Genomic DNA, 27,951 nt, shown 5'->3' with positions numbered 1-27,951 from the left:
GCGTATAAATCCATTGATACTGCTGTATAAATCCAGTGATACTGTCGTATATGTCCAGGGGTACTCCTGTATAAATCCAGTGATACTGCTGTATATGTCCAGCGGTACTGCCGTATAAATCCAGTGATACTGTCGTATATGTCCAGTGATACTGGCGCATATGTCCAGCGGTACTGCCGTATAAATCCAGTGATACTGCCGTATATGTTCAGTGGTACTGGCGTATAAATTCAGTCCAGTGATACTGCCGTATAATTCCAGTGGTACTGCTGTGTAAGTCCAGTCCAGTGGTGCTGCTATATAAGTTCAGTGGTGCTGTCCTGTGCTGTATATTGTTTACTCCAAATAAAGGGGTTATTAATATTTAATCCAAATAATTTTTACAGGGTTTCCCTGTATGGTGTAAAGGTACGCTCTCCTGTGCTGCATTTTGTTATATAACTCCAGAAAAATAATGGAGAACAAAAATTTGGAGAATACAATAGGGATAGATCAAGAACCACTTACTCCTACTACTGCTGCTGCCACTGCTGTTATTGCTGCTGGGAGTCGATCGTCATCCCAGAGAGGAAGTCGGAAGACCACTTGTACTACTTCAACTAAGCAATTGACTGTGCAACAGTCCTTTGCGAGGAAGATGAAATATGACAGCAGTCAACCTGTTGCAAAGCGGATTACTGAGGCCAAAACAACTATGCTGGTGTTAGACGTGCGTCCGGTATCCGCCCAGCACCTCACACACTGCCCCCTGCACCCTGACCCTCACACGCTGCTCCCTGCCCCTCAAACGCTGCCCCCTGCACCTCACTTGCACAGAAGCCGCACGCAAATGTACTTGCCCCTTCCGTGGTGCCCACACTATCATTTTCTTCTGTATCCGACCCTGCACGTGGGACACACTAAATGAAACCTGTGCTGAACAGAATTCCCACTAACACCCCTGCTCCTCCGGTGGCCGAGTGTTGTAGGTCAGCAAACTTCCTGCAAGAAGAACCAGGAAGTATGGTTAAAATGGCGTCCAGCCATGTGCTTGTGTATTATAAGATAAAACTCAGTATTAGTTGATATGTGTACATATATATATATATATATATATACACACACACACACACACACACACACATACACCTATATTATATATATATATATATATATACACACATATATATATATATATATATATATATATACATACATGACTTTGTTGGTGAACTGGAACCGGAATCAAAACTGCTGAATCGTGGTCTGCAGAACCGCCTTTTTGTCTTCTGACACAGGCAGACCTGTCTTGAAAAATTGTATTGGTGGAAGACAATCGAACTCTATTTTGTAACCGTTGAACACTAACTTGCGGATCCACCCATCTGTGGATGTCTGAAACCACACCAAGTGAAACATCTGGAACACAGGCTTAAGAGCCTGATAGTGCCCAGCCAACATTAAAATAACTTAGACCCCCTGACACAGTCTTAATAGCCTGAGATCTGCTTGCTGCATTAAAATGCAGCTTAGTTATGGGGCCTCCCGCTGCTTCCTATGCGGGCATAATCCTCCCCCTCTCCCAAGAGTAGTCCAGTGCCCCCTGTGGATTCAAAGAAAAGGATTTATCTGGTAAGTACCAAAATCCCATTTTTGAGCATCTTGTAACCTGGAAATGTATCTTATCCACAACATGATAGTGTGAGAGGGTTGCGGGTGCAGTGCCTGCTGCCGTGCAGGTGTAGTCTCAATGCTTACCTCGCGCCGCACTTTCACCTTCAGGTCATGGAAACCTCAACTGACCTGGAATCTCTACTGGAACCTAGACACAGCGATCCCCTTCCAGAAGCAAATGACGGACGAGCTAGGAAGGAAAGGAAATCAATGAAGGAGTATCAACTCTTCTTCCAAAGGAAAAGAGGATACTCCAGGGGTGGCAGCGACCTTCACCGGTTAGGTGAAAATCTTCATCAGCACATAGCCTCAGCCACCCAACTCTCAGCTATGCAGCACATATGCGCGGAGGTGTAGCTGGACCTTGCACGGCCGAGCAAGGTCCACAGAACCGGCGCTCAGGGGACAGATGGACACAGATAATGCTTACCGTTGCCAATCTTGTACTCTGATCTTCTCCAGGTCCCTGTAAGGATGCAAAAAGAAACAACAGCCGTGCAGGGCCAAAAACTAAGCTAGTGTGCATCTGCTACACTAGCTTCAATTACAGAGTAGCTCAGGTGTATGTTGTGCAACACAAACTATGCACAAACTTTAAATAAACTTTACCCTGCACATATCACAATAACACAGTACAAGAATAAACAACATCCTGTCCCTTTAAATACCTATCTCCTAAAGCTGTTGGGGCTACGTGTGTGGAGCTGGACTGCTCCTCCACACAGGGGAAAAACTTACTTTAGATTACTGGGGAGTGGGTGCTGCACAACCTGCCCACTTCCCCATGCTGCTTAATTGGGCCTACTGCCCAGAACCTTGCAAGGCGTCAGGCTATTACCTGCCTAAATCAGGGGCACTATTTATACTGGACCTAGTGCCCCCTAACTGCACATGGGCCAGAGGCCTGACTTTATCCCATGGGCCTAGCGCCCGCCTAGCATGAGGACAGTTGGGTGATCTGGGCCTAATACCCAGAGTCACCTTATATACCTAATGGCACAAACTATTAGGGCCTAGTGCCCTCTATTATGCCACAGGCTATAAGCCTGAATTTTGCCCATGGGCCTATTGCCCACCTATTTTGCACCACCTAGCGCCAAGGTGACTATAAGAACTTGGACCCCCAGTACTCCTAACTGATCCTAAGGCCTTTTGCCTGTTTGTGTCCACAGGCCTAGTGCCTGGCGACCCGGTGGTCTAAGGGAGAGGGGGGGTGACAGGTGCCCTCACCGAGGGCCTACCTGTACCAGTGGGAGAGGCACCAGGGGGGAGCTTCATTAGCTCTTTTCCATTCCTCCCCTGGTCGCCTATTCAGGTCCTCAGCCGCACTCTTCTGCCGCTGGCCCGTCCTGGCCAGCCGCGTCGCCTGCAGCCTCTCCATGTTCAGCCATCGCTGGACATCTTTCTGGAAGCCGGCATCTTCTGGCCTCTTCAGCGGCCACCGGAGCCCTTACCGCGGTGTCCTCTTCTTTCCAGCGCCATCCGACTCTTCACCGCTCTTCTGCGCAGCGTGCTTCTTCTCTTCCCCGGCGGCGTCTGATGTCAGACACAGGAGGCGGGTCCAGGTGCGGCGCGGCAAGCTCCGATTGGCTAACCGTGGTTGCTTTCCATTGGCTGCTGCTTAGCGAGCTGTGATTGGCTCACGGAGGGTGCCAGTTGTGAAAGACCGCGGGCGGCGCTTCCAATTGGCTGCTGAATCGGTGACAAGTTTGAAGCGCCGCTTCTGTGGCACTGCCAATCGCCGTGAGTCTACCAGTGCTGGGATCAGACACTTGATCCCAGCGCTGTCTGCCGGAACTTCCCGCCGTTGTACCTTGACAGGTGCTGGGGATAGACACACTGCCCTAGCGCTGTCCTCTACTGTGTCCCGCATGGGACACTGGTACCCTGCACTCTGCTGCCCGTCTGGCACTGGGAGCGGATGCACTGTCCCAGCGCTGGAACACATCTCCACAATAGGACTAGAATGCACCAGGAGACTGTGCTGATTAATTTGTATATTTGTGTGCGACTGAGTCTCTGAATCTGTATAGAAGCGCTACAATGCAGAAGCAGTGGCTTATTACTCATGCCTATGTTCGTTGTGCTTTGTATACAGACTCAGTTGCACATACATATACATGTGTCGCATATGACATCTTGGTGTTTCTCAGTCACATCGGATTGTGACTAAGACACATTTTCAAGTAAAAAGACACTAAAAATGGTGTTTGCAGATAGCAGAGTTGCAAAAGACCTAACAGCTCACTCGTTCCAGGCATTTGGCATCACATGGTATAGTGAGTCTAGTTGTATGAGGACACATCTGTATTCCTTTAATCTACATAACATTCCCTTACCATACCTCCCATCATTTTTAAATATAATATGCCTTACATATATTTCTTTAATTTTTCCTCTTCTTTTAACTGGCCAGAATGTATATTTTATTTTAACCTGAGACACATAAAATGTACAGAGCATATGTAATTACTTATTCCACTCATTTATTATGGAATTTAAGTGAAAAATCACTTGGAAGTCACCACACCTTATTCTTTGCAAGATCATCAAAACTTCTATGCTACACAAATAAAACTAGAATCTTTCCATCATTGCTTTACCACCCAAGGGAAAGGTTTGCCCCATACAGCAGAACAGATGGAAGCGTCCCAGACAGGAATTCCCATCCTGCTATGTTTAGTCAGTGTCAGAGAACAGATGCTGATGAGTCTGCCTCCAACATTTTACATCAGACCTCAGTCACTTTCATAACGGGACTGATGTAGCATTAAAGGCAACTTAGCTGTATACCGTATGTTTGCTTGGAAATAAATGCATTGCAGTGCACCTTCCTCCAATCCATATGCTTGGTGTGATACTCTCCATCAACATTGTCATCATTAGAGATGTGCGGGTTCGGTTTTACTCGGATTTTGCTTATTGGCTATCCAAAACGTGTGACATCTGTGATCCAATAAGATGCCGTTTCAAGACACGAGTAAAACCGAACCCGCACATCTCTAGTCATCATTGGGTTACACTGTTACAGCCCAGTTATGCCTATTCAGTTGTAAAAAGTGTTGGTACATGAAGTGCCTTTACAAAGATGACCACCATTATCTAGTTTGCGCATAGACAGCATCATATTGGTGCTGTGTGTGAGTATCACAGTGCTACACAGCTATGTAGTACTGAGTTCGTAGGGGACCCTGCAATATTCTACTATATATGCTGCACATACATGACTGGCTGGTCTGCTGTAAGCTCTGCTCCATCTATGCTACTTATGTGTGTATAACTATGAGTATGGCTGCACTCAGTGGTGGAACTTGTGAATGGTGGGCCTAGAAGCAAAAATATGCGTTTGGCCCCACTCCTCCACCCAACACCAGATTCATAGTATGCCACACAGCAATGGCTGACAGAGAAAGGCAATGGGTGACAAATTGAGGCAGCGGATGACAGAGAGAAAGTGGGTGATAGGTAGAAGCAGTGGATGAAAGGGAGAGGTAGAGGGCAATGGGGAGAGTCAGTGGGTGACAGGGTGAGGGTGACAGGGAGGAGCAGTGGGTGACATGGAGAGGTTGACAGGGAAAGGCAGTGGGTGATGGGTAGAGTGTGACAGGGAGGGGCAGTGGGTGATGCCAAGGAGTGACAGTGAGTAACAGGGAGAGGTTGATGGAGAGAGGCAGTGAGTTACAGGGAGAAGTTGACAAAGAGAGGCAGTGAGTGATGACAGGGAGTGGCAGTGGTGGAGGGAGAGGGCGACATTGACAAGTAGTGGATTACGGAGAGAGGCAGTCAATGACAGCAAGGATAGGGTGACAGAGAGAGGGTAACAGGAGAGGCAGTGGGCGAAAGTGAGAGGGTAATAGAGAGTGGTAGTAGCTGACAGAGAGAGGCAGTCGGTGACACCAATGAGGTGGTGACAGGGTCAGGGTGATGCCAGCAACAGAGAGAGGCAGTGGATGGTGCTGGGTAGAGGCAGTGGGTGACAGGGAGAGAGTGACAGAGACAAGAAGTGGGTGTCAGGGAGAGGTTGATGGAGAGAGGCAGTGAGTTACAGGGAGAAGGTGACAAAGAGAGGCAGTAAGTGACAACAGGGAGTGGCAGTGGTGGCAGGGAGAGGGTGACATAGACGAGTAGTGGATTACGGAGAGAGGCAGTCAATGACCGCAAGGATAGGGTGACAGAGAGAGGGTAACAGGAGAGGAAGTGGGTGAAAGTGAGAGGGTGATAGAGAGTGGTAGTAGCTGACGGAGAGAGGCAGTGGGTGAAACCAATGAGGTGGTGACAGGGTCAGGGTGATGCCAGCAACAGAGAGAGGCAGTGGATGGTGCTGGGTAGAGGCAGTGGGTGACAGGGAGAGAGTGACAGAGACAAGAAGTGGGTGCCAGGGAGAGGGTGATGGAGAGAGCCAGTGGGTGATACCTGGGAGAGGCTGACTGGAAGTGTATGACAAAAACAATACAATTTTTCTCTAACGTCCTAGTGGATGCTGGAGACTCCGTAAGGACCATAGGGATAGACGGGCTCCGCAGGAGACATGGGCACTTTAAGAAAGAATTTAGGTTCTGGTGTGCACTGGCTCCTCCCTCTATGCCTTTCCTCCAGACCTCAGTTTGATACTGTGCCCAGACGAGCTGGGTGCTTTTCAGTGAGCTCTCCTGAGTTCGCTGAGAGAAAGTATTTTGTTAGGTTTTTTATTTTCAGGGAGCTCTGCTGGCAACAGACTCCCTGCATCGTGGGACAGAGGGAAGAGAAGCAGCCCTACTCTCTGAAGCTAGGTCCTGCTTCTTAGGCTACTGGACACCATTAGCTCCAGAGGGATCGTACGCAGGATCTCATCCTCGCCGTCCGATCCCAGAGCCGCGCCGCCGTCCCCCTCGCAGAGCCGGAAGACAGAAGCCGGGTGAGTATGAGAAACAAGAAGACTTCAAATCGGCGGCAGAAGACTCCGTTCTTCACTGAGGTAACGCACAGCACGGCAGCTGTGCGCCATTGCTCCCACACACCTCACATACTCCGGTCACTGTAAGGGTGCAGGGCGCAGGGGGGAGGGGGGGGGGGCGCCCTGGGCAGCATTTTGAACCTCTTTTTGGCAAAAGTAAACATTTATACAGTTGGGCACTGTATATATGTATGAGCCCCCGCCAAGAAAATGCATATTTAAGCGGGACAGAAGCCCGCCGTCAAGGGGGCGGGGCTTCTTCCTCAGCACTCACCAGCGCCATTTTTTCTCCACAGCTCCGCTGAGAGGAAGCTCCCCAGGCTCTCCCCTGCAGATTCACGGTAGAGGAGGGTAAAAAGAGAGAGGGGGCACATAAATTAGGCGCAAAAACACAATATAAACAGCAGCTACTGGGTTAACATTAAGTTACTGTGTTATTCCTGGCTTATAGCGCTGGGGTGTGTGCTGGCATACTCTCTCTCTGTCTCTCCAAAGGGCCTTGTGGGGGAACTGTCTTTAAAAAGGGCATTCCCTGTGTGTGTGGTGTGTCGGTACGCTTGTGTCGACATGTCTGATGAAGAAGGCTATGTGGAAGCAGAGCGGGAGCAAATGAATGTGGTGTCTCCGCCGACGGCGCCGACACCTGATTGGATGGATATGTTGAAGGTTTTAAATGATAATGTTAATTCCTTACATAAAAGGTTAGAAAAAGCTGAAGCCTTAGGACAGTCAGGGTCCCAACCCATGCCTGATCCTATGTCGCAGAGGCTGACAGGGTCTCAGAAGCGCCCACCATCCCAAATTGTTGACACGGATACCGACATGGATTCTGACTCCAGTGTCGATGACGATGATACAAAATTACAGCCAAAATTGGCTAAATCCATCCGTTATATGATTATAGCAATTAAGGATATGTTGCACATCACAGAGGAAACCCCAGTCCCTGACAGGAGGGTACATATGTATGGGGAAAAGAAGCCACAGGTAACCTTTCCCCCCTCACACAAGCTAAATGAGTTATGTGAAAAGGCTTGGGAATCTCCAGATAAAAAACTGCAGATTTCCAAAAGGATTCTTATGGCGTATCCTTTCCCGCCAACGGACAGGTTACGCTGGGAATCCTCCCCTAGGGTGGACAAAGCTTTAACACGCTTATCCAAGAAGGTAGCCCTGCCGTCACAGGATACGGCTACCCTCAAAGATGCTGCGGATAGAAAACAGGAGGGTACCCTGAAGTCCATTTATACACATTCAGGTACCTTACTGAGGCCGGCGATCGCGTCGGCCTGGGTGTGTAGTGCTGTAGCAGCGTGGACGGACACCCTGTCTGAGGAACTTGATACCTTAGACAAGGATACTATATTATTGACCCTGGGGCATATTAAATACGCTGTGCTAAGATGCTCAAAGAGACATTAGTCTACTGGGTTCTAGAATAAATGCTATGTCGATTTCTGCCAGAAGGGTCCTGTGGACTCGGCAATGGACAGGTGATGCCGACTCAAAAAGGCATATGGAGGTTTTACCTTACCAGGGTGAGGAATTGTTTGGGGAGGGTCTCTCGGACCTGGTCTCCACAGCTACTGCTGGAAAGTCAAATTTTTTGACATATGTTTCCTCACAGCCTAAGAGAGCACCGTATTATCAAATGCAGTCCTTTCAATCACAGAAAAACAAGAAAGTCCGAGGTGCATCCTTTCTTGCCAGAGGCAGGGGCAGAGGAAAGAAGCTGCACAACACAGCTAGTTCCCAGGAACAGAAGTCCTCCCCGGCCTCTACAAAATCCACCGCATGATGCTGGGGCTCCACAAGCGGAGCTAGGCCCGGTGGGGGCACGTCTTCGAAATTTCAGCCACAAGTGGGTTCACTCCCAGTTGTATCCCTGGGCAATAGATATTGTGTCTCTGGGATACAAGCTGGAATTCGAGGAGATGCCCCCGCACCGATACCTCAAATCGGCCCTGCCAGCTTCCCCCCACGAGAGGGAAATAGTGTTAACTGCAATTCACAAATTGTATCTTCAACAGGTGGTGGTCAAGGTTCCCCTCCTTCAACAAGGAAGGGGTTATTATTCGACCATGTTTGTAGTCCCGAAACCGGACGGTTCGGTCAGACCCATATTGAATTTAAAATCCCTGAACATATACCTGAAAAGGTTGAAGTTCAAGATGGAATCGCTGAGAGTGGTCATCGCAAGCCTGGAAGGGGGGGGGGGGATTTTATGGTGTCTCTGGACATAAAGGATGCATACCTTCATGTTCCCATTTATCCACCTCATCAGGCGTACCTCAGATTTGTGGTACAGGATTGTCATTACCAATTTCAGACGTTGCCGTTTGGTCTCTCCACGGCACCAAGAATATTTACCAAGGTAATGGCGGAGATGATGGTACTGCTGTGGAAGCAAGGAGTCACAATTATCCCATACTTGGACGATCTCCTCATAAAAGCGAGATCAAGAGAGCAGTTGCTGATCAGCGTAGCACTTTCTCTGGAAGTGTTACGGCAACACGGCTGGATTCTAAATATTCCAAAGTCGCAGTTGGTTCCTACGACTCGTCTGCCTTTCCTAGGCATGATTCTAGACACAGACCAGAAAAGGGTTTATCTCCTAATGGAGAAAGCTCAGGAACTCATGACACTGGTCAGGAACCTATTAAAACCAATACAGGTGTCAGTGCATCACTGCACTCGTGTCCTGGGAAAGATGGTGGCATCATACGAGGCCATTCCCTTCGGCAGGTTCCATGCGAGGACTTTTCAATGGGACTTACTGGACAAGTGGTCCGGATCACATCTTCAGATGCATCGGTTAATTACCCTATCCCCCAGGGCCAGGGTATCACTTCTGTGGTGGCTGCAGAGCGCTCACCTTCTCGAGGGCCGCAGATTCGGCATTCAGGACTGGGTTCTGGTGACCACGGACACAAGCCTCCGAGGTTGGGGTGCAGTCACACAGGGAAGAAATTTCCAAGGTCTGTGGTCAAGTCAAGAGACTTGCCTTCACATCAACATCCTGGAACTAAGGGCCATATACAACGCCCTACGTCAAGCGGAGACCCTGCTTCGCGACCAACCGGTTCTGATTCAGTCAGACAACTTGACTGCAGTGGCTCATGTAAACCGCCAAGGCGGCACAAGGAGCAGAGTGGCGATGGCGGAAGCCACCAGAATTCTTCGCTGGGCGGAGAATCACGTAAGCGCATTGTCAGCAGTGTTCATCCCGGGAGTGGACAACTGGGAAGCAGACTTCCTCAGCAGACACGACCTCCACTCGGGAGAGTGGGGACTTCATCAGGAAGTCTTTGCACAGATTACAAGTCGGTGGGAACTGCCACAGGTGGATATGATGGCATCCCGCCTCAATAAAAAGCTACAGAGGTATTGCGCCAGGTCAAGAGACCCTCAGGCGATAGCTGTAGACGCCCTGGTGACACCGTGGGTGTTCCAGTCGGTCTATGTATTTCCTCCTCTTCCTCTCATACCCAAGGTGCTGAGGATAATAAGAAAAAGAGGAGTGAGAACAATACTCATTGTTCCAGATTGGCCAAGAAGGACTTGGTATCCAGATCTGCAAGAAATGCTCACAGAGGACCCGTGGCCTCTTCCTCTAAGACAGGACTTGTTGCAACAGGGGCCCTGTCTGTTCCAAGACTTACCGCGGCTGCGTTTGATGGCATGGCAGTTGAACGCCGGATCCTAGCAGAGAAAGGCATTCCGGATGAGGTCATTCCTACGCTGATAAAGGCTAGGAAGGACGTGACAGCTCAACATTATCACCGTATATGGCGAAAATTTGTTGCTTGGTGTGAGTCCAGGAATGCTCCTACGGAGGAATTCCAGCTGGGCCGTTTCCTTCACTTCCTACAGTCCGGAGTGAATTTGGGCCTAAAATTGGGTTCCATTAAGGTCCAGATTTCGGCCCTATCCATTTTCTTTCAAAAAGAGTTGGCTTTTCTACCTGAAGTTCAGACGTTTGTAAAGGGAGTGCTGCATATTCAGCCCCCTTTTGTGCCTCCAGTGGCACCTTGGGATCTTAACGTGGTGTTGAGTTTCCTGAAATCCCACTGGTTTGAACCACTCAAAACGGTGGAGTTGAAATATCTCACGTGGAAGGTGGTCATGCTATTAGCCTTGGCTTCGGCTAGACGTGTGTCAGAGTTGGCGGCTTTGTCACATAAAAGCCCCTATCTGGTTTTCCATGCGGATAGAGCAGAATTGCGGATCCATCCACAATTTCTGCCGAAAGTGGTTTCATCCTTTCATATAAACCAACCTATTGTGGTGCCTGTGGCTACTACTGACTTGGATTCCGAGTTACTTGATGTGGTCAGGGCTTTGAAGGTTTATGTAGCTAGAACGGCTAGGGTCAGGAAAACAGAGTCTTGGTTTATCCTGTATGCTTCCAACAAGCTTGGTGCTCCTGCTTCAAAGCAAACTATTGCTCGCTGGATCTGTAACACGATTCAGCAGGCTCATTCTGCGGCTGGATTGCCTCTCCCGAAATCAGTTAAGGCCCATTCCACTAGGAAGGTGGGCTCTTCTTGGGCGGCTGCCCGAGGGGTCTCTGCATTACAGCTTTGCCGAGCGGCTACTTGGTCAGGTTCAAACACTTTTGCAAGGTTCTACAAGTTTGATACCCTGGCTGAGGAGGACCTTGTGTTTGCTCAATCGGTGCTGCAGAGTCATCCGCACTCTCCTGCCCGTTTGGGAGCTTTGGTATAATCCCCATGGTCCTTACGGAGTCCCCAGCATCCACTAGGACGTTAGAGAAAATAATATTTTACTTACCGGTAAATCTATTTCTCGTAGTCCGTAGTGGATGCTGGGCGCCCGTCCCAAGTGCGGAATTCTTCTGCAATACTTGTATATAGTTATTGCTTCAATAAGGGTTATGTTATGGTTGCATCAGGGTTGACCTTATGCTCTGTTGTTTATCATACTGATAACTGGTTGTTTTCACTTGTTATACGGTGTGATTGGTGTGGCTGGTATGAATCTTGCCCTGGATTACCAAAATCCTTTCCTTGTACTGTCAGCTCTTCTGGGCACAGTTTCTCTAACTGAGGTCTGGAGGAGGGGCATAGAGGGAGGAGCCAGTGCACACCAGAACCTAAATTCTTTCTTAAAGTGCCCATGTCTCCTGCGGACCCCGTCTATCCCCATGGTCCTTACGGAGTCCCCAGCATCCACTACGGACTACGAGAAATAGATTTACCGGTAAGTAAAATCTTATAATTTAACCTGGACCCAGAACAGCAACATGTGAAAGTCAGCTCCTCCTTGGGTTTGAATGCTGGGGAAGATAATGACCTCCCTGGTGTCAGCAGCAAGGACAGCTTCAGCTTGGCATAGAGGAACTGGAGGAAGCTGTAGATGGAGCAATGACAGGAGCTGGGAGGAAAGGGGATTGTGGCCACTTCTTTCCCTCTAGCTGGACCATCACTGCACAGACAGCCACTCTGTCTCAGCTGCTGCTGCTCATTATACTGTGTGTTACTGGTGGCCTGCATTGTTACTCATTGTAATGTCGCTGGCTGTGGGCCTCTTCACTGCGGTGGACCCTGGTGTAATACAGTGTTAGTTCCACCATTGGCTGCAGTTTAAAAGAATATAGCATATTTATGAAACTTTGCAGCACAGCAGTTGAAGACAGGATGGCAGTTTCATAAACTATATGACCCCATAGAAAGAATGTTTTCAAAATAGGGCCAGGGAAGTACAGGGAAAGGGAGGTGGGGTATGTAGTGGCAGGCAGGTTGATTGATTGATTGATTGATTGATGATGATGAATTAATTAATTGAAATTGATTAAAAGTAATTGATTCATTTATTTAGACAATCATTTTTTTTTCACATGACTATCTAAATTTACAGCAACTGAGAAAATGCCATAAAATCATAAAATGTGATCCAAACGCTCATCTCTAGTCTTTCTCTTGGCTTGTGGTTTCTCATTTGTCTTCATTCCAACCGCTAAATCATGACACGGCCTCTGCTGCTTGCAGACCTTTCCCATACTGTACCTCCCAATCATCCTGATTTGAACAAGATTTTAGCAAGACAGTTTCTGTTTGAGCATTTTGTCCTGCTGTCATGATCTTGTCTGAATTGTCCTGATTGCTAGCCAGGGGAGGTATGTCCTTCAGAGCAGCAGTGATCGGGTGACGCATGCACTGGCTATTAACGTCTAGTGATAGAAAGTGTCAGGAGGATGACTAAAAAGGCAGGGGCTTTTCAAAGAGAGAAGTGGGCAGACTCTGGGTGGACTCCACCCAGAGCCAATCAAAGCTCGCTCTGCAGCAGCGTTGGAAGGTATGCTCCCCTAAGTTACAAATCATAAACCGTAGACTCAGGGCCGTAGCCAGAACTTTGTGGGCCCCATAGCAACATTTTGAAGGGGCCTCTCTTCCAATGCTTCTAGCGAGACACCTCACCGCAGCAATTGTTAATGTTATGCCCTGTAATAGTATCTAAGTTCATTTTCAGAATAATAATAGTGCCTTAGTTAATGTTATGCCCTAGTTCACATTATGTCACATTGTAGGGCTGCCAGTACACATTATGCCACACAGTATCCCCAATTCATATTATGACATACAGAGGGTGATTCAGACCTGATCGCTGGTCTGCTAAAATTGTTGTGCTGCGTGCAGTTAGTCGCCGCCCTGGGGGAGTGTATATTCGCCGTGCAAGTGTGCGATCGCATGTGTACACCGAGCTGCAAAAAATCCCTCAGTCAGCGGAAAGCTGCAAATCCGTTCGCACCTTATTCACCATTGAATGATTTTTCCATTGTTTGCAGTCTGTGCGCAGCCCAGGACTTACTCCTACAGTGCGATGAGAACAGGCAGATCGGGTCGGGAGCTGATGTCACATACCCTGTCAATCACCTTGCAAATGCCCGTGCAATCAAAATTTTTGCACCAGCCTGTTTCACTTCTGAGATGCCTGTTGTTGTTTGCCGATGTGCGTGCGCATTGCGGTGCATACACATGCGCAGTCTAACTCTGATCGCCCGCTGAGCGAAAATTCACTGCAGCGATCAGATCTGAATCACCTCCACAGTGTCCCCAGTTCATATTATGTGACATTACAGTGCTCCCTGTTCATATTGTGCCCATAGTTCTAGTCTTCATATTGTGCCACATTACAGTGCTTCACTTCATATTATGTAACATTATAATGCCCTCCAGCATTATAGCAATGGTAACAATCGTGTGTAACACATGTAACTGTGACAGGGAGGATGGGCCCCATAGCAGCTGCACTCCCTGCACCTTTGGTAGCTAGACCCTTGAGTGGACAAGTCACAAGTTTCGGCTAGATCAGTAAAGTTGTCTTATTGGTAATCTGTGCTTCTGTGAACATTTTGGTAATTTGATTGACTACAGGTTGGTCTGTCCGTGGCCACAACAAAACTGCAGACACACTGTTCAGATATAGCCATGCTCATCTTTTGTGCACTATTCACACCCGCAACTAGATTGCCATGGGTATCATGCACATACATGGGCACATGCATATATTCGCACCCGCGGCTCATAGACACTGCATTGTCTAGTCGTGGATGCAATAAGTCACTGCCACGATGCATGTGCACATGCCTGAACAGACATGCAAGAAATGAAGACTAAAAAAACAAAAAGTGCCCTTGGGGGGACGCCCAGCACAGGGCAAGTCTGCCCCGCATTCCGCATCCTGGATCCCCCTGCAGAAGTGCAAAAGCATCCCACTGCAGCGATGCTTTCACACCTGCCGAGTAGCTCTCTGCCTACGCAGCCTAGCTGCCATGTTTTTGGCCGCAGCGGCTGCGTATGAAGTCACACAGCTGCCGCGGCCTGCCCCGCAAATATTCTGCTTTGTCCGGACCATGCCCCAAAAATGTCACTGACACGCCCCGCGACTACCTCTGCCTGTCAATCTCACTGGGTACGCATGCGCAATGCGGCTGCTGCTCGTGCGCACACAGCTCAGGGCTACAGCCTGCATACGCTACTGCTGCAGCGACCAGGTCTGAATTAGGTCCAAAATGCATTGGCAAAAAAATACAACTATTTATATTCACTACAAATTAGAAATTAGTGGTTTAATTTTGTTGAAAACCGAACATACCCAAACTTAGGATCCGAGTAGAATAGAGTCCCGACTCGGATCACTTTTCGGAATTCGAATGGACCGGGTCTACCCTTGAGTTTGGAACTCGGATTTAAAAACTGAATCTGGGGTTTGGATTGCATATAAATCCATCCCTCATGATTTCAGGTGAGAGAGTATGGTGGTGGGGTGGGCAAAATTAACTGAATATGAATGGAAATTAATGATGTTGATGTTAATAATACAATAGGAACAAAACAGTTCCAAGTTACATGATTTTAGCCGTTTTCGATTTTTACAATAACCCAGATCCAAAACCAAACCAAAAACACTTGAGGGTGATTTGCAAAACCAAAAACCAAAACACATGTGCACATCTCTAGTACAAATGAGATCTATGGAAGACTGTTCATGTAATGGAGTCAATTATGTGTTACCTCCAGTGTTACCTCTAGTGTTGCAATATTTCCTAAATGTTAAATAGGTAAAAATTACATGTTTAAAAATCGTGCCTCCATGACTAACCATTTGTTTCAAAAATATAGCTCGTAATCTATAAAGTATGTTTGTCATCTCTAATTTCTGGCAAGCATCATAACTGCTGTGTGATGAATGGAATTTAATACAAACCTCCCTTAACAAAAATAAATGGCAAGCACATATAAACACTGCACGCAAACTACATCAGCCTTTTGTGAACTGAAACCAACAGTTAACTATATGATGAACAATTCAAGTTCATATTTATTAGATGTGGTTGACTGAGCAAAAACAAATCCTGTCTACATGCTGTATAATAGATACAATATATTACTACTGAAATACATTTCATAGTAACTACAGTAACTTCAGACGTTAGACTATTATTTAGACATAGGGATGCTGATAACGCATCAAATTGAAAGCTCAGTTGTATTTAATTATGTACAGCATTATACATACAGAATTGCACTAGCTTACTATATTAATATTTGATAATGTCAGTTTAATATCACTCATTAGCAACTATAGCCCTCCTATTCATGCTTTTAAACGCCATGTCTGGGATGTAATAAAGTCTGATTTGGGGGGAGGGGGGGGGGGGGTTTGGCCAAGCTCGGATGTCAATTTAAAGGGGCAAACGTTTACAAGGCATGGTTTAGCGTTGTAAATGATTACCCCTTTTAAGAAACGTCCGAGTTCAGCTGGCATCCTGCATGGCCGCCAAACCCGGACTTCATTACATCCCTCCCATAGCCAGATTGAGAAAGGGGCTGCACATACACGACTAGCCATGCTGCATCACGGCATGGTGCCAGCTGCAAATAGTCGCAGCCCAGCATGCCATGCAGCAAGCCGTGTTGCAGCATGCTGCATCGCAGCAAAGATGCGCATGGCTACAACTGTACAGTATATGACTTTAGTACAGTACATACATAAATATAGATAAGTACAAACATGAGTACAGGAAAGTACATATGTGACTATGGGACAGCGCATAGATGACTATAGCACACTACATACATGACTGAGGACATGACTGTAGCAGAGCACATACTGTCACGATCCGGGTATCTGGACACCATTTCTTACCTATCAGATGCCTCCTAAGGCTGGCTCAGCGCTCCAGGACCGGATCCCATCTGTTATCCTGATGTGCACATTCCCGCATCCTCTCCTGTCTCTCTGGACGCAGTCACAGTAACGCCTTATACATCTGGCATGGCGTCTCCCGCGGCCTCCGCCGCCGTCCCTGAGCTTCTGCATTCAGAGTGGCGATTACGTCAGCTGCGGCCTCCGCTGTGTCCGCGTGGTCGGATGTGCATCTGTCAGCCTGGCGTCTCCTGTCTCCGGTGGCCGGCGCCGTCATTACTGTTTTCCAGACCACATGGATTACAATCCAAACTTCCCTCCAAGTGTCTGCATGGGCGCAGCCATCTTGGATTCTGTCAGCTGATCATTCCTACCAATCCGTTGTCAGTATTATTAATTTGCATAATTGCCTAGCCAATGCCTTCCTTGCTGCAGGTATAAATAGGTTGTGCCTGAGCAAGGAAGGCGTCAGTGCTTTGGTTGTCAAACCTAGTTCCAGTTTGTCTCTCTTCTGTGAATGTCTTCCAGGTTCCAGCTCCTGTCTCCAGACTTCTGCTATAGAGACCCGCACCAGCATTCCATCTGCGGTGTAGCCTGACTCTCCGATCCATTCTGGACTCACCTGTTTCCAGCTACAACATCACCTGCTTCCAGCTCAGCTTCCAGCAGTGTACAGCTTCTCTTAAAGGGCCGGTGTCCTTTCTGCAGTTTACCACTCTCCACCGGTATTATTATTTCTCCGCTCTCAAATTCTACATTTCATCTACATTGCATCGCTCTCAAGCTTAATTTATTATTTAACTGGTTCCAGCCAGTATCCACTCCGTGCCAACACCTGTCTGGTTCTAACCAGTACCCACAGCAGCATTTTATCTACAGCAGTCCAGCTTTCCCTGGAACACCAGCTGGTACGACCCTGGGCTTTCCTCATTGCTACAGTTGAGCCTGGTAAGGACTTTCCAACTTGCAGATAATAAGAACTGTCTCATACCACCAGAGCTCTGTGGCCCCTGCCACCCTGTAGTACCCAGGAACTGTATTATTATTTCTCTGCTGATTTTTATGTTTCTTTTACTGCTACTGTGATGCATGGAGTTTGTCATAAATAAATATCATTGACTTTTACTCAAGTTGTCGTGGTCACGCCTTCGGGCGGTTTCTCTTCATGTTACTTACATGTCCAGGGGTCTGATACAACCTCCCAGGTTCCGGTACATCTCAGCCCCTACAACTGAGGCTGCCTTCCGTCAGCTCAGGCCCTCAGTTGTGACAGTAAGCACTGACCTAATGAATCCAGCCGGAGACCAGGATCAAGCGGCCAGGCCGATGCAAGAACTGGAAGCCCGACTAGAACATCAGGAGGCTGCACAGGGCCACATCATCCGCTGTCTCCAGGATCTCTCTACTCGGCTGGATGGGATTCAGACAACTCTCCGTGGATCAGGCGCTTCTGGTGCGTCAACCACAGTGACTCCAGTTATAACCCCACCCACCTTACCCATTTCTGCTCCACGTCTTCATCTTCCAACGCCAGCAAAATTTGACGGATCTCCAAGATTCTGCAGGGGATTTCTCAACCAGTGTGAGATTCAGTTTGAGCTACAACCTGGCAATTTTCCCAGTGACCGTACAAAAATTGCCTACATCATCTCACTTCTCAGTGGCTCAGCCCTTGACTGGGCATCACCGTTATAGGAGAGGTCCGACACCCTGCTATCTTCTTACACTGCATTCGTGTCAACATTCAGGCGCATCTTCGACGAGCCAGGCCGGGTAACTTCAGCTTCGTCTGAGATTCTCCGTTTACGCCAGGGATCACATACTGTAGGACAATATCTTATACAGTTCCAGATCCTGGCATCTGAACTGGCATGGAACAACGAGGCCCTGTATGCTGCATTCTGGCATGGTTTATCCGAGCGTATTAAAGATGAGTTAGCTACCAGAGACTTACCCTCCAAGTTAGATGAGCTAATCTCACTTTGTACAAAAGTTGACTTACGTTTCAGAGAGAGAGCAACTAAGCGTGGAAGATCATCTGCTCCAAAATCTTCTGCTCCTCCTCCTCGCCAACTGTCACCAACTAAAGATGAACCCATGCAAATTGGCCGTTCCCGTTTAACTCCTGCTGAGCGCCGAAGACGTCTCTCTGAGTCTCTCTGTCTGTATTGTGCAGCCCCGTCTCACACTATTCATGCCTGTCCCAAACGTCCGGGAAACTTCAAATCCTAGCTCGCCAAGGAGAGGGCCGGCTAGGAGTAATGATCTCCTCTCCATCTCCTCAAGATTGTAATCTCCCAGTCTCGCTTCAAGTTGCTCAACGTTATCAGAACGTCATTGCCCTCCTGGATTCCGGAGCAGCTGGGAACTTTATTACCGAAGCCTATGTTAAACGGTGGTCCCTACCCACCGAGAGACTTCCTTCCTCCTTTTCCTTAACTGCCGTGGATGGCAGTAAAATTTTTGATACAGTTATTGCTCTAAGGACTCTACCAGTTCGTCTGAGAGTGGGAGTTCTTCATTCCGAACTTATTTCACTTTTAGTGATTCCAAGAGCCACACATCCTGTGGTCCTGGGCCTTCCATGGCTCCGTCTTCACAATCCTACAATTGATTGGACGACTACGCAAATCCTGGCATGGGGTCCCTCCTGTGCTGAGACATGTTTGTTTAAAGTGTTGCCTGTCTGTTCTTCCTCCCCCAGGTCGTCTGATGTTCCACCTCCTCCATATCAAGATTTCACGGATGTGTTCAGTAAAGCTTCTGCTGATATCCTTCCTCCTCATAGAGAATGGGACTGCCCGATTGATCTCATTCCAGGGAAGGTTCCACCTCGAGGCCGAACTTATCCGTTGTCTCTGCCCGAGACGCATTCTATGGAGGAATACATTAAAGAGAACCTAGCAAAGGGGTTCATTCGACCTTCTTCTTCTCCAGCCGGCGCAGGCTTCTTTTTTGTAAAAAAGAAAGATGGTGGTCTGCGGCCGTGCATCGACTACAGAGGTTTGAACGACATTACCATCAAGAACCGCTATCCTTTACCCCTGATTACTGAGCTCTTTGACAGAGTTAGCGGAGCTACCATCTTTACAAAGCTGGACTTGAGAGGTGCATACAATCTCATCCGGATCCGTGAGGGTGACGAATGGAAGACCGCATTTAACACCCGTGACGGACATTATGAGTACCTCGTTATGCCCTTCGGATTGAGCAATGCTCCAGCTGTCTTCCAGCATTTCGTCAATGAGATCTTCAGAGACATTCTATACCGTCATGTCGTGGTCTATCTAGATGATATCCTCATTTTTGCCAACAATTTAGAGGAACATCGTTTTTGGGTAAAGGAGGTTCTGTCCCGTCTCCGTGTCAATCATCTCTATTGCAAATTAGAGAAATGCGTCTTTGAAGTCAAGTCCATTCCGTTTCTAGGGTACATTGTGTCCGGTTCCGGACTAGAGATGGATCCTGAGAAACTACAAGCAATCCAGAATTGGCCGGTACCCTTAACCCTCAAAGGGGTCCAGAGGTTCTTAGGGTTCGCCAATTATTACCGAAAGTTTATACCAGACTTTTCCACCATTGTGGCGCCTATTACTGCTTTCACCAAGAAGGGTGCTAACCCGTCCAAGTGGTCTGAAGAAGCCATGCAAGCTTTTCATCTTTTAAAACAGAGGTTCATCTCTGCGCCTGTCCTGAAACAGCCTGACATCGACTCTCATTTCATCCTAGAGGTGGATGCCTCCTCCGTTGGAGTAGGAGCGGTGTTATCTCAGAGGGCTAAAGATGGCCATTTACATCCTTGCAGTTTCTTCTCACGGAAGTTCTCCCCAGCGGAGCGCAACTATGCCATTGGCGACCAGGAGTTGCTAGCCATCAAGCTCGCTCTAGAGGAGTGGAGATATCTGTTGGAGGGAGCTTCTCATTCAATCACCATCCTTACAGACCACAAGAACCTTCTATATCTGAAAGGCGCACAATGTCTCAACCCTCGTCAGGCCAGATGGGCACTTTTCTTTTCCAGGTTCGACTTTAAACTCCAGTTCTGTCCGGGCTCTCAGAATCGCAAGGCCGATGCCCTTTCCCGCTCATGGGAGCAAGAAAATGAGTCAGAGTCTTCAGACAAGCATCCTATTATAAGTCCGTTGGCATTCTCCACGGTAGGGATGGACTCTACGCCCCCATCAGGGAAAAGTTTTGTGAAGCCGACACTAAGGAAGAAGCTCATGCATTGGGCCCATGCTTCCCGCTTTGCCGGACATACAGGTATCCAAAAAACCCTGGAGTTTATCTCTAGGTCCTATTGGTGGCCAACTCTGAAAAAGGACGTTTTGGAGTTTATTGCATCTTGCCCAAAGTGTGCTCAACATAAAGTATCTCGCCAGTCGCCTGCGGGGCAACTGGTTCCACTATCTGTTCCCCGTCGACCATGGACCCATTTGTCGATGGATTTTATTACAGATTTGCCCATGTGCAACAAGTTTAATACCATCTGGGTGGTAGTTGACCGGTTCACCAAGATGGCACACTTCATTCCTCTCACCGGTCTTCCGTCAGCTTCCAAGTTGGCTCAAGTATTCATACAAGAGATCTTTCGACTCCACGGTCTTCCAGAAGAAATTATCTCAGATCGAGGAGTTCAATTCACAGCCAAATTCTGGCGAAGTTTATGTCAAGCCCTCCAAGTCAAGCTAAAGTTTTCCACGGCTTACCATCCTCAGACCAATGGTCAAACTGAGAGGGTGAATCAGGACTTGGAGTCCTTCCTCCGCATCTATGTGTCCTCCTCTCAAGATGACTGGGTTCAATTACTTCCCTGGGCCGAGTTCTGTCATAACAACCAGTATCATTCTTCATCTTCTTCAACACCATTCTTCACCAACTTTGGATTCCACCCTAAAGTCCCTGAGTTCCAACCGCTTCCAGCAACTTCTGTTCCCGCAGTGGATATCACCTTGCATCAGTTTGCCAATATCTGGAAGAGCGTACGATCAGCTCTGCTCAAGGCATCGTTCAGGTACAAGAAGTTTGCGGATAAGAAGCGTCGAGCAGTTCCTGCTCTCAAGGTGGGTGATCGGGTATGGTTATCCACGAAGAATTTGAGGTTAAGAGTTCCTAGTATGAAGTTTGCACCTCGCTACATCGGTCCTTTTAAAATTGATCAAGTCATCAATCCTGTTGCTTACAGACTCCAGTTGCCTCCCTTCTTAAAGATACCCAGGACATTCCATGTTTCCCTGTTGAAACCGCTAATCTTGAATCGGTTTCATTCCTCACTTCCTCCAACTCCGAAAGTCCAAACTCAACGAGGCGTTGAGTATGAAGTAGCCAAGATCCTGGACTCACGTCACCGTTACGGTCAACTTCAGTATCTTATTGACTGGAAGGGTTATGGCCCTGAGGAACGTTCATGGACCAATGCTTCTGATGTCCATGCTCCTGCCTTGGTCCGGAGATTCCATTCCAAGTTTCCTCAAAAGCCAAAGAAGTGTCCTGGGGCCACTCCTAAAGGGGGGGGTGCTGTCACGATCCGGGTATCTGGACGCCATTTCTTACCTATCAGATGCCTCCTAAGGCTGGCTCAGCGCTCCAGGACCGGATCCCATCTGTTATCCTGATGTGCACATTCCCGCATCCTCTCCTGTCTCTCTGGACGCAGTCACAGTAACGCCTTATACATCTGGCATGGCGTCTCCCGCAGCCTCCGCCGCCGTCCCTGAGCTTCTGCATTCAGAGTGGCGATTACGTCAGCCGCGGCCTCCGTTGTGTCCGCGTGGTCGGATGTGCATCTGTCAGCCTGGCGTCTCCTGTCTCCGGTGGCCGGCGCCGCCATTACTGTCTTCCAGACCACATGGATTACAATCCAAACTTCCCTCCAAGTGTCTGCATGGGCGCAGCCATCTTGGATTCTGTCAGCTGATCATTCCTACCAATCCGTTGTCAGTATTATTAATTTGCATAATTGCCTAGCCAATGCCTTCCTTGCTGCAGGTATAAATAGGTTGTGCCTGAGCAAGGAAGGCGTCAGTGCTTTGGTTGTCAAACCTAGTTCCAGTTTGTCTCTCTTCTGTGAATGTCTTCCAGGTTCCAGCTCCTGTCTCCAGACTTCTGCTATAGAGACCCGCACCAGCATTCCATCTGCGGTGTAGCCTGACTCTCCGATCCATTCTGGACTCACCTGTTTCCAGCTACAACATCACCTGCTTCCAGCTCAGCTTCCAGCAGTGTACAGCTTCTCTTAAAGGGCCGGTGTCCTTTCTGCAGTTTACCACTCTCCACCGGTATTATTATTTCTCCGCTCTCAAATTCTACATTTCATCTACATTGCATCGCTCTCAAGCTTAATTTATTATTTAACTGGTTCCAGCCAGTATCCACTCCGTGCCAACACCTGTCTGGTTCTAACCAGTACCCACAGCAGCATTTTATCTACAGCAGTCCAGCTTTCCCTGGAACACCAGCTGGTACGACCCTGGGCTTTCCTCATTGCTACAGTTGAGCCTGGTAAGGACTTTCCAACTTGCAGATAATAAGAACTGTCTCATACCACCAGAGCTCTGTGGCCCCTGCCACCCTGTAGTACCCAGGAACTGTATTATTATTTCTCTGCTGATTTTTATGTTTCTTTTACTGCTACTGTGATGCATGGAGTTTGTCATAAATAAATATCATTGACTTTTACTCAAGTTGTCGTGGTCACGCCTTCGGGCGGTTTCTCTTCATGTTACTTACATGTCCAGGGGTCTGATACAACCTCCCAGGTTCCGGTACATCTCAGCCCCTACAACTGAGGCTGCCTTCCGTCAGCTCAGGCCCTCAGTTGTGACACATACATGTCTATAGAATACAGTGGTACAAATTTTGTCCTCTATGGTATGGAAAACACTAGATGTTTCCCTTCCCATTGTCCACACCCTTCCCACTGACTATGCCCTCATCAACTTATGTCATCCATTTTGGGCTAACATAGCCACCTGAGCACAAATGGAGCATAATTTGCAATGTTCACCACTTTCACTGGAGGGTGCCAGCAGCTGAAGCCCTGGCAGGGAGTCCTTATCTGCTCCTCCATTCATTCCCCAGTCGCCGCTATGAGACTGTGGGAGGAGCCTGCCCAAAAATGAGATGTAATTCGATGCAACCCCATGAGCTGATGGGACCCTCACTCTCTGGCCTCTGATGCTGGTTGTGAGTGATGGCCACCTCCTCTTGTCCAGGCCCTGCCCACTTCACATCCAGACTCATGCATTTATAGTCTAAATTCCCAATGGGAAAGTGGGGAATTAAATGGTTGTGTTCCATTTTCTGGGCAAGCATGAGACCCTACAATGAACAGGGAGTCTCCCACAGGATGCAGGAGGGTAGGCAATCCCTATTTTACATCCCAAAGTGTTAAGAGGTATGTGTTCATACATGTATACAGTCACACAGTGGCGTAACTACTGCCCCCGCAGCCCTCGCGGTGGCTTGGGGGCGAGGGGCTGCGGGGGCGCCACTGATTTGCAGCAGACTGACATGCGGACGAGCGTCCGCATGTCAGTCTGCGGTCTCCTTCCCTCCGCCGCTTGTTGGAGGGACACGGAGGGCACAGCGCGCCTCCCTGTGTCCCTCCTGCATCATCTCCGGCGGCCGCGGGTCTAATAGGGAGAAGTGCCGTCCGTGAGCTCTAATTGGCTCACGAACCGGCACTTCCCCCTATTAGACCCGCGGCCGCCGGAGATGATGCAGGAGGGACACAGGAGAGGCGAGCTGTGCCCTCCGTGTCCCTCCAAAAAGCGGCGGCGGCGGGGGGTGGGGGGTGGGAAGAAATATCTGGCACTGGGGACATATATGGCACTGGGGGGAATATCTGGCACTGGGGGGGGATATATGGCACTGGGGGGGCATATATGGCACTGGGGGCAAATATCTGGCACTGGGGGCAAATATCTGGCACTGGGGGCATATATGGCACTGGGGGCATATATGGCACTGGGGGCATATATGGCACGGGGGGCATATATGGCACTGGGGGCATATATGGCACGGGGGGCATATATGGCACGGGGGGGAATATCTGGCACTGGGGGGAATATCTGGCACTGGGGGGGATATATGGCACTGGGGGGGAATATCTGGCACTGGGGGCATATATGGCACGGGGGGGAGTATCTGGCACTGGGGGCATATATGGCACTGGGGGCATATATGGCACTTGTGGGGAATATCTGGCACTGGGGGCATATATGGCATGGGGGGGATATCTGGCTTTGGGGGGAATATCTGGCACTGGGGGCATATGTGGCACTGGGGGGGAATATCTGGCACTAGGGGCATATGTGGCACTGGGGGCATATCTGGCACTGGGGGGGAATATCTGGCACTGGGGGCATATGTGGCACTGGGGGGGAATATCCGACACTGGGGGCATATGTGGCACTGGGGGCATATCTGGCACTGGGGGCATATTTGGCACTGAGGGGGAATAAATGGCACTGAGGGCATATCTGGCACTGGGGGCATATGTGGCACTGGGGGGGAATATCTGGCACTGGGGGCATATGTGGCACTGGGGGTGTATATGTGTACCTGGCACATGGGGGAGGGGCTATATTTGGTACTGGGGCATGTGAGTACCTGGCACCGTGGGGGAATATCTGGCACTGGGGACATATGTGGCACTGGGAGCACAGCCCTAGCAACAAGGACTACCTCCTAGCAACGAGCATGACACCCAGTGCATGAAACACCTGGCAACGAGCATGACACCCAGTGCATGAAACCCCTGGCAACGAGCATGACACCCTGAGCATGAAAACCCCTGGCACCGTGCATGGAACCAAGAGCATGAAACCCCTGGCAACGAGCATGACACCCAGTGCATGAAACCCCTGACAACGAGCAGGTAATTGAAAAGTAATTAGAAGCCTTACTGTAGGACTTAATGTGTAATGGGCATTACGGTGTGTGGCATAATGTATCACGGACATTGCGGTGTGTGTCATAATGTGTCACAGGCATTACGGTGTATGGTATACTATATCGCGGGCATTGTGATATGTGGTATAATGTCTCAGGGTCATTGCAGTGTGTGGCATAATGTATCACGGACATTGCGGTGTGTGTCATAATGTGTCAGGCATTACGGTGTATGGTATACTATATCACGGGCATTGTGGTATGTGGTATAATGTCTCAGGGTCATTGCAGTGTGGCATAATACATAACGGGCATTGCGGTGTGTGGCATAGGGTATAACGGGCAGGTCATTGCGGTATGTGTCACAGGCATTACGGTGTATGGTATACTATATCACGGGCATTGTGGTATAATGTCTCAAGGTCATTGCAGTGTGTGGCATAATGTGTCACAGGCATTGTATGTGCTATAATGTATCGGGCATTGCAGTGTGTGGCATAATGTATCACGGACATTGCGGTGTGTGTCATAATGTGTCACAGACATTGTATGTGCTATAATGTATCAGGGGCATTGCAGTGTGTAGCATAATGTATAACGGGCATTGCGATTCCTGTCATAATGTGTCACAGGCATTACGGTGTGTGGCATAATGTGTCACAGGCATTACGGTGTGTGGCATAATGTGTCGGGGGCATTACAGTGTGTGCATATTGTGTCATGTGCATTATTGTGTGCGGCATAATGTCTAAGGGCCATTGCAGTATGTGGCATAATGTATACTGGGCATTACTATAAGGAGGAAAAATTACAAATAATGTAAGGGGCATGAATCAGGATTATTTTTCTTTCCTGTGGTGGGCAACGTATGGGCGTGCAGGTTGCAAAACTGGGGTATAAGGTAGTCTTTTCCTGCAATGACACGCCCCTTTATGCGAAACCACGCCCATTCCAACTAAACCACGCCCCTTTTTTGCTGCGCGCGCCGAAGGCATGGAGCATGAAGGGGGGGGGGGGGGCAAAGAATTTTTTGGCTTGGGGGAGAAAAATTTCTAGTTACGCCACTGCAGTCACATACACATGGACAGGCAATATAGTGTCCTCCTTGTATGCTATCTGTAGCTGCACCTCCCCACCTGTCTCCCATGCTGCTTGCACTGACTGTACACAGTACTGTGTAACCCCACCCCCTGCTCAAACTCCCTCTCCTTTTCAATTTCTCCAGCTTTCAGTGCAGTTCTGCACTTCAACTGTAAGCAAAGGCTGGGGGCAGGGCCGGTGCTAGGGTATTTGGCGCCCATCTGCAAAGTATAAATTTGCGCCCTAACTCCCATACATTATAAATGGTCAGTACACGATGAAGGGTGCGGACTTATAAGGAAGAGACAAAGCCACACAATAGCATTCACAATTTATATTACACCACACAGTAGCACAATATAATTCACATTATACTGCACATAGTGCCCGAATCATATTATACCACACAGTAGTGTACCTTATTCACGTTACCACACACAGTAGTGCCCTTTATATACATAATGCCCACAGTGGTATTGCCCCTTACATGTAATAGCCGCAACAAAAAAGAGGTAGACCTGGGCAGGGGCTAACGCAGGATTTTTCCGGAGGGGGGGGGGGGGAGGGGGTTCCAGATTATACATTTGTATGTATATGTATGTATGAAAAAAACTGTGTTCCCTAATGCACACCAAGTGAAAAATATTACTACATAATAATAGTCAGATAATACGGAGATCTTAGTTGCGTATATCTGCAGATATAGGGTTAAGCCCCCAGGCCGATCGACAAGGCTTCTCCGTCACTGGGGGTCCCTAATACTAGGTATGGGCCTGGGGTGCAGGACCCCACGATGTCAGCACAGGTCGGCCACCCCAGGTCAGCACACAGGTGAGAATTAATAGGGGTTAATAAGAAGCACAGAAGTGCTATGTAAGTGGTGTGATTAAAATGATATATACAAAGTGATAGGGAAAATAATAAGTGTTGATAAAGTGTTAGGGTGTGCCGACCTGAAGCAGCCCAGCCATACCGACACAGGGGCCACCGCACCCCACACCCACCCCATAAATAATTACAAATATATCTGGGTTAAATTCCCAGTGTAAGGCCACATGGTAATGGCACCTACAGCATCTGAGAGCCAGCTTACCTGGGGATACCCCTGGCTTCCCCTATGGCACTTCTGGAGTCAGCAATCCCTCCTAATGCTGACCCATTTATGCCTCTCTATATACAATACACAAAATGGAAAGCTGCTCAATCAGATTGTAATGTCACTTAGGTGCTAAAAGGGGAGGGGTAATTCTGTGTAGGAAAAAAACTGTGTTCCCTAATGCACACCAAGTGAAAAATATTACTACATAATAATAGTCAGATAATACGGAGATCTTAGTTGCGTATATCTGCAGATATAGGGTTAAGCCCCCAGGCTGATCGACAAGGCTTCTCCGTCACTGGGGGTCCCTAATACTAGGTATGGGCCTGGGGTGCAGGACCCCACGATGTCAGCACAGGTCGGCCACCCCAGGTCATCACACAGGTGAGAATTAATAGGGGTTAATAAGAAGCACAGAAGTGCTATGTAAGTGGTGTGATTAAAATGATATATACAAAGTGATAGGGAAAATAATAAGTGTTAATAAAGTGTTAGGGTGTGCCGACCTGAAGCAGCCCAGCCATACCGACACAGGGGCCACCGCACCCCACACCCACCCCATAAATAATTACAAATATATCTGGGCTAAATTCCCAGTGTAAGGCCACATGGTAATGGC

This window comes from Pseudophryne corroboree, chromosome 4 (assembly GCF_028390025.1).
Source record: "Pseudophryne corroboree isolate aPseCor3 chromosome 4, aPseCor3.hap2, whole genome shotgun sequence".
NCBI lineage: Eukaryota > Metazoa > Chordata > Amphibia > Anura > Myobatrachidae > Pseudophryne > Pseudophryne corroboree.
The sequence above is the reverse complement of the archived record's forward strand: the minus strand, read 5'-3'. Positions refer to the sequence as shown.